Here is a 7,542-nt window from a genome sequence, read left to right on the forward strand (position 1 = left end):
GTGCACAGCACGATCTACCAAACAGCAAACATTCACCAATTATGAGATTACCTGAGCTCGCTGCCTCAGCGCTCGTTATAGCATATACGCGTCCCACTGCTTGTGCTCTACCACCTCTCGGTTGGTTCCTTCCAGCGTTAGGTGGCCTCATCACTGCGCGTCCGCCCACATTGCACTCATTGTCTGAATGTCCATTTCTTCCACAACGATTGCAGCGTTTTCCTCCCACTAACTAAGGGCATGAATTCCGATAATGTGGCCCTCCACACTGGAAACAAGTAACGTTCCCCTGTCCAAACTGCCCGACAGGAACCATTGCTTGCGACCCGCTTGCATTAGAGGATTGGTTTGGACGAGCGTAAGGTGGACTCCTCTGAACAGCACCTCCCCTGGACACTATCGGTCCCCTACTCACTTGTTGCTGCTTCTTTTGCTGTTCCGCTTCTGCCATATTTTTCTCCAATACCTTCGCTCGTTCAACCATAGCAGGAAACGACCGGATGCACAAACTTGATATCAGAACCTTCAGATCACTCCGCAGGCCGTTCTCAAATTTTCGGCACTGCCACTCTTCACTCGTGGCCATCGTGTTGAATCTGACAAGATGTTTGAATTTGTTGGTGTACTCAGAAACGGACATCCCGCCTTGAACGAGCTGTAGAAACTCCACTTCTTTAGCAAAACGAACGCTGTCAGGGAAGTATTCCTCATAAAGTTTGCTCCTGAATACTTCCCACGTAATGGGATTTTGGGCGTCCGTTAAGATTGCTCTCATACTCGCCCACCAGTGACTCGCTTCACCAGTTAATAAATACTCCGTGTATGCCAACCTGTTTTCATCTGGGCATCTCTTGGCGTTGAATATCCTTTCCATGTCCCTTAGCCACTGGTCTGCCTCGTCAGGGAGACCTTTTCCGCTGAACTTAACCGGATGGTGTTGGAGAAAACTCTCCAAGCTCCACTCGGCAGTAGGCTGGGCAGCGTTAGAAGAGGACGCTCCCGGGGTGTGTCTGGTTGCTGCCAGAATCTCCACCAGCTGTCTTTAAGTTGTTTCAGAGTTGGCACGAGAGGCCTCCAAACTCTGCATAGCGGCCTGGTTTTGCTGCATCAGTGTGGCGTTCTGCTCCATTAATGTTGTGTTTTGTTGATGCAGTCTCTCAACAACTGTTTCCAACAACCTAGTGTTGCTGGACGTATCAGACTCGTTCGGTTGCGGAGGAGGAGGGAGTCTAGGCGCCATTAGTTCTCTGGACAGAGAAAAACGAGCGTTAGAGTTGCTTAAGAGTTAAAACAATAACTCACCAAACATATAAGAAGCACACAACGAAAACACAGTGCACTCATAACCCACAGTGTCCTTTTTAATAGAACAAAACTGCTCTGATACCACTAATGTAACATCCCAAAATACAGTAATTACCAAAAACCTTTCCCCTTTCTTAATTAAAATTACAAAAAATATGTTTTAAAGGTTTAGGCACATGTGTGATCGCACGCATCGTCCTTGTGCTAAAAATCTTTTCCCTTTCTTAAGTAAAATATCTTAAGTAAAATAACAAAAATATTTTAAAAGGTTTAGGCACATGTGTGATCGCACGCATCGTCCTTGTGCTAAGAAACCTTTTCTCTTTATTTTATAAAAATACAAAAAAACAAGAAATCTACAAAAAAAAACTAAAAATGTCTACAATTTCAAACAACAAACAAATAGCCAGAACTACGTGATCCTTGATTCTCCATCAAGAGTGGAGATACGTAGGAGCAAGGCTTGTGTAGCATCCCAAAATACAGTAATTACCATAATCAGAATTAATTACATTAAAACAGTAAAACAGTGCAGTCTTTACAATAATGGATTAAGGTTCCAAAGCCGAACGACTTATATACAGAAAATACCATTTACGAAACGGAAATAAGGAAAGTCTAGAACGAACGGTTTTACAAAATATTTAACCGAACGTCAAAATGAAATCTAACATTTACAATTCTAACATAACGAGCGTTCTAAGGCTCAGCTTTTACTTCCACCTCGACCAAATTCTCTTCTTCAATAACGTCTTCCAGAGTGGCCTCGCCTTCTGCTCACATCCACACGGATGATCATTGCAAGACAGGACGAACGTACATAGACAGTAGACAACACAAGGAAAAACGAAAGGGTAAGCTTATATAATTTAATATATACATCAACACATACAGTGAACATATCATTCCACACAATCACATAGTTTAACATATAACATCATGTAACATTGTATAAATATATATACATATATATATATAAGACGACCGTCCGGACTGTATGAAACCGTGTAGCTACAGGCGTCCTCGCACCCGAGTGATGTAGTAGCCGGGATATACCTAATCAGCTGTCACTCGAGGTTAGTCCGTTCTTACGTCGCCCATGTTAACTTATGGACTAAGGACCTCCTGCCATTCCCACACATGAACTACTCCCCTCTACGTGAAGATGAGTGTCACGGAATATCAGGATGGACCAAGCCTGGCCTAGCTTATCCACAGTCATACTTTACCAAATTTAATATTCAAATATATATAAGAGACGTTCCTCCATGGAACGCTCGTTCAAATCCCATACTCATAGAATCACTCAATATAGTGTTCACATGGTAATATCTTATAATTTATCATCATTCTTATCTTTAACTTTAAGAGCATAGAAGGACGAACGTTCAGTCCTTTGAAGAATTTAGGACGAACGTCCAAATAAAGTACTGGATGGACGACCGTGACTCTCTGTTTGGTCAGTTAAATGAATTGACTCTATTGAAGGCATAATGATACTTAGAAAATTTTCATAATAAAGAAGATCTTGGACCAGATTCAATGTACCAAGGATGGTCAATAATACTTAGACTTTTCTTTGTAAAATTTTATATATAAAGAAACGATGCCAGTATTTGAACGAACGTAAGAGGATGAATACTGTAATATTTGAACGAACGCTATTTACATTCGTTAAGGAATCAAAGATAAGGACGAGCGTTCAATCTAAGACCGAACACTTCATTAAAACGAACCCTTAGGTAGATGACCAAGAATCGATCATGACGAACGCTTAGAATAAGTCCGAACGCTCTTTAGGACGAACGCTTGATTTAACACCAAGCGCTATTTAGGACGAACGCTTGGTTTAAGACCGAGCATTGTTTAGAACGAACGTTCGGTATAAGACCGAACGTTACCTATTTTAAAGTGTAAAGTATTTATATACAGCTGAGCTGAACCGAACGCTCAGACATTTAATTGGGGACGCTCGCTCTCAAGCGGAGTTCTTCCCAAATGAAAGAATTCCATTCTAAGTTATTTTCAGGGAAAACCGAACGGTATAAGACCGTACGGTGACGAGCGTAATTTATCATATAAGGTGATTTACGTTTCAGATTTTTCAACCATAACAGATTTCAGATTTCCAACATTTAAACTTATACTTTATAATTCATATGATTTTCAATTTATAAACTTTATAACATTCATTCCAATTACTTCATATTCAATATCATCATCCAGATTTACTTCATACACCATAAGCATTCATGTTCATGATCATACATCTCAATCATCATACATCATACATTCGCATTTCATACTGCATACATGCATTTCAATCATCAACATGCATACATCCAAATCAGATCATACCACATTCAAGTATAAATTAAACATATAAGCTTCCCTTACCCGGATTGACAACCAAACTTGTCCTAGATGCAAAAGTGGCTTCGTCCAACTACGCTTATGTTCTTGACTCTTCCAAAACAAATCTAACCACAGAAAACAGAACACTTAGACTACCTACTTGCATGCAACTACAACCCTAGTTTTTCCAGAAACCTAAGGACAAGCTTCTGAAGGAGACTTACCAGTTTCAGTCTTTGAAACTGTTCGGTCCAGTTGGTAGCTTGCAGTTGGGTGAACGTTCCTACGGTGCTGCAAGTTGATCGGAGAAGAGACGTGAGATTTACAGTAGAGAGAAGTTGGGAGGTTTTTAGAGAGAAACGGAAGAAAAGGAGAGGTTGGGTTCTGAGGAAGAAGATGAGTGGTGCAGGTGAGAGAGATTTTCAAAAATCCAGTTTTGTTAAACTCACGCTCGTTCGAACGAACGTCTCCCAAGCTGACACCTGCACACCAAATTCTGAACTGGAAGCTTCTCCCGCGACAGGTGGCGTGTGTGCATGTGGTGCAAAGTGGGTTTTTAATTACCCTGAGCAGTGACGTGACGTGTGTATTAATGGTGATGTGACAGATAATTTGCAGGGTAAATTTTCTGGGTCTCACAGCTTGCCCTTGTCAGGTTCACTTCCCTAAAAATCCAAATTTATCCATAATCAATTTCTCAAACAATTTTCTCCAGTAATTTCTCAAACAAATATTCTCAAGCAGATTTTTATAAAAGAACTACGTAACCCTGATTTCTCATTTTGAATGAGAATACGTAGGAGCAAGGTCAATCCTTGTCGGGCCCAAAAAACTAAAAAATATATTTTGTTTATTTAGAATTTTATTTTAGGGGATAGTTAAACATTTTGAAAACCACATCATATTCGTGCATTTAGTTAAAGGTATTGCCTTAGGGCAGGCGTTGTAGGGTGCTAACACCTTCCCTACGCGTAACCGACTCCCGAACCCAGAATCTGGTTCTTGTAGACCATGCCTTATCCTTTTTATGGTTTTTCCGTAGTTTCCCATAATAAACTACGGTGGCGACTCCAAATCTCTTTTTCGAAACCTAAATTTCTTTTTTGGATCGTCGTCCCGTCGCGATTCCGGTTACGACAGATGGCGACTCCACTGGGGAAATTTAGGTAAGTCGTCCACATAAACTTCAATCTCCTTGTGCATCATATCATGGAAAAGTGCCACCATCGCCCTTTGATATGTTGCCCCAGCATTCTTGAGTCCAAAAGACATCACTTTATAACAAAATGTGCCCCACAATGTAATAAACGTCGTCTTTTCCATATCTTCTGGCACCATCTTGATCTGGTTATACGCCGAAAAACCATCCATGAACGAAAACAGTGAATACTTGGCTGTATTATCAACTAGGGTGTCGATGTGTGGTAATGGGAAATTGTCCTTTGGGCTTGCGCGATTCAAATCTCGATAATCGACACACATCCGAACTTTACCATCCTTCTTAGGCACCGGTACAATGTTTGCTACCCATTCTGGGTATCTTGCCACAGCTAGAAACCCTGCATCGAATTGCTTCTGTACCTCCTCCTTGATCTTCAAGGACATTTCCGGTTTCATTCTTCTTAGCTTTTGCTTTACCGGTGGGCATTCCGGCTTGAGTGGGAGCTTGTGTTGTACAATATCTGTATCGAGGCCTGGCATGTGATTGTAAGACCAAGCAAACACATCCCTGAACTCCCTCAATAAGACACGCAATTTTTCTTTCACTTCTGCTTTCATGGCTGTACCGATCTTCACCTCCTTTACCTCATCCTCATTCCCTAAATTGAGTACTTCAACATCTTCCTGGTGAGGTTTCATCTCCTTACACTCTTGTTCCACTAGTCTCAACAGTTCAGGAGGGGGTTCCGGGTCATCATCACAATCATCTTCCGTATTATTGACAGGGCGCCCAAAATCAGGAATATCGACATAATTACTTTCAAAACATTCATTGTCATATCTGCATTATTTGAGTTTATGAAAAGGAAATAAATAAACGGAAAAACGACGAGGAATGCAAAATGATGATAAAACACAAACAAACACACTTTGATTATCGCGCTGAGCATAACAAACTAAAAGCGTCAACCCGTAAGTCATGAATCCTAAAGCCTCGGGTAAAGCTATAGGATTAATTAAAGTTATTACATCTTATTCAAATCAAGCATCACGGGCAAATCCAGCATCTTCCAGTTGTCGAGTCGTGCATCCGGGGAGCAGGCCCACACGAAACTGGAGCCTTCCGATCCATCTTCATCTCCCACAGCTGCTATGTGGCCAACGTTAACCCAATACAAGGCACTCCAAACAGTAAACAATTGCTGATGATGAGATTACCTGAGTTGACTGCCTCTGATCCTGTCATAGCATATACTCTGCCCACTGCTTGAGGTCTGTCACCTCCCCTGGGTGGAGGCAAGCCAGTCCTCTGTGCCTGAGATCTTGATCCTACCACAGAAGTACACTCATTAGCGAAGTGCCTTTTTTTCCGCACTTGAAGCATTTCCTTGCGCCAGTTTCCATAGGACAGTTGTTACGGTAATGAGGTCCTCCACAGGTATAACATCTAACGGTGCTGGATGATCTAGCTGGTCCTGACTGCACCGATGGTTGATAGGATGAACCCCTAGACCCAGAGGAAAAAGATGGTCTAGCGTAAGGGGTCTTCCTAGTGCTAAGTCCACCACGAGACCCAGATGGTCCCCCATTCCTAGCAGGCTGACTCTGCTAACCCTCAGATTCCTTTTTCGTCTTCTCCAGATCACGGGACATCTCCACCAAAGTAGGGAACTCTCTGATGCGCAACCCTTTTATAAGCAGTTTCATATCACTCCTCAAGCCATTCTCAAACTTTCTGCATTGCCATTCTTCATCCACTGCCATAGTGTTGAAGCGAAGTAAGTGTTTGAAGCGATCTGCATATTCTGACACTGACCTGTTGCCCTGTACCAGCTCCAGGAATTCTACCTCCTTTGCAAATCTCACACTGTCAGGGAAATACTCAGCGTAGAATTTGACTCTAAACAACTCCCAAGTAATAGGAGTCCTACTCCTTTCAAGGATCATCTTCATGCTGCTCCACCAATGGCTAGCTTCTCCGGTCAGCAGATATTGAGTATAAGCCAATTTCCTCTCATCACGACACCCTTTAGCTTCAAATATCCTCTCCATATCCCTAAACCAATGGTCAGCTTCATCCGGACTGCACTTTCCAGTGAATCTTGTTGGGTGATGCTGAAGAAAGTTCTCCAAACTCCACTCTTGGACTGGAATAGCGAAGGGAGATACACTTGGAGTGGTCCTGCCATTAGTTAACACATCCACGAACTGCCTTTGAGTATTCTCAGATGATACTCTAGCATTCTCAGCCGATACTCTAGCAGCTTCCAAATTTTGTAATGCTATGGTGTTCTGCTGAACCAATGCAGCATTTTGACGTTGCAATGCCTGAAGTACCACATTCAACGTCTGATTAGAGTCAGACGGATCGACATCTGAGGAAGGAGGAGATCTAGATGCCATCTTCTGCTCATATAGAGAGGAAGACTTCTGCTCATATAGAGAGGAAGACTATTAGTCCAACTCAATGAAACTAATATAACTTCTTACAAAACGGCCAGAATTCACAATCACAAACAGTACACACCCACAACCTACAGGTTTCTAAGGAAGAACTGCTCTGATACCATTAATGTAACATCCCGATTATATTATATAGGTTTAATCCTTTAGTACATCCCTATTTATGTACGACTGTCTCAATTGGGTCCTCGTTTTTTAAAGTGTATCAAAATGGTCCTTAATTTTGAAAATTGATATCAATTGAGTCCTTTCCGTTAA

The 7,542-nt window shown here is 41.9% G+C and overlaps 1 pseudogene; it reads right to left on the minus strand.

The window, feature by feature from the left end:
* Positions 1-232: 232 nt before the first annotated feature.
* Positions 233-7,224, minus strand: LOC148192215 (uncharacterized; annotated as a pseudogene).
* Between the last annotated feature and the right edge of the window lie 318 nt (positions 7,225-7,542).

The sequence above is a fragment of the Vigna umbellata genome, chromosome 10, assembly GCF_029865625.1.
Source record: "Vigna umbellata cultivar VRB3 chromosome 10, Vumbellata_1.0, whole genome shotgun sequence".
Classification (NCBI taxonomy): Eukaryota; Viridiplantae; Streptophyta; class Magnoliopsida; order Fabales; family Fabaceae; genus Vigna; species Vigna umbellata.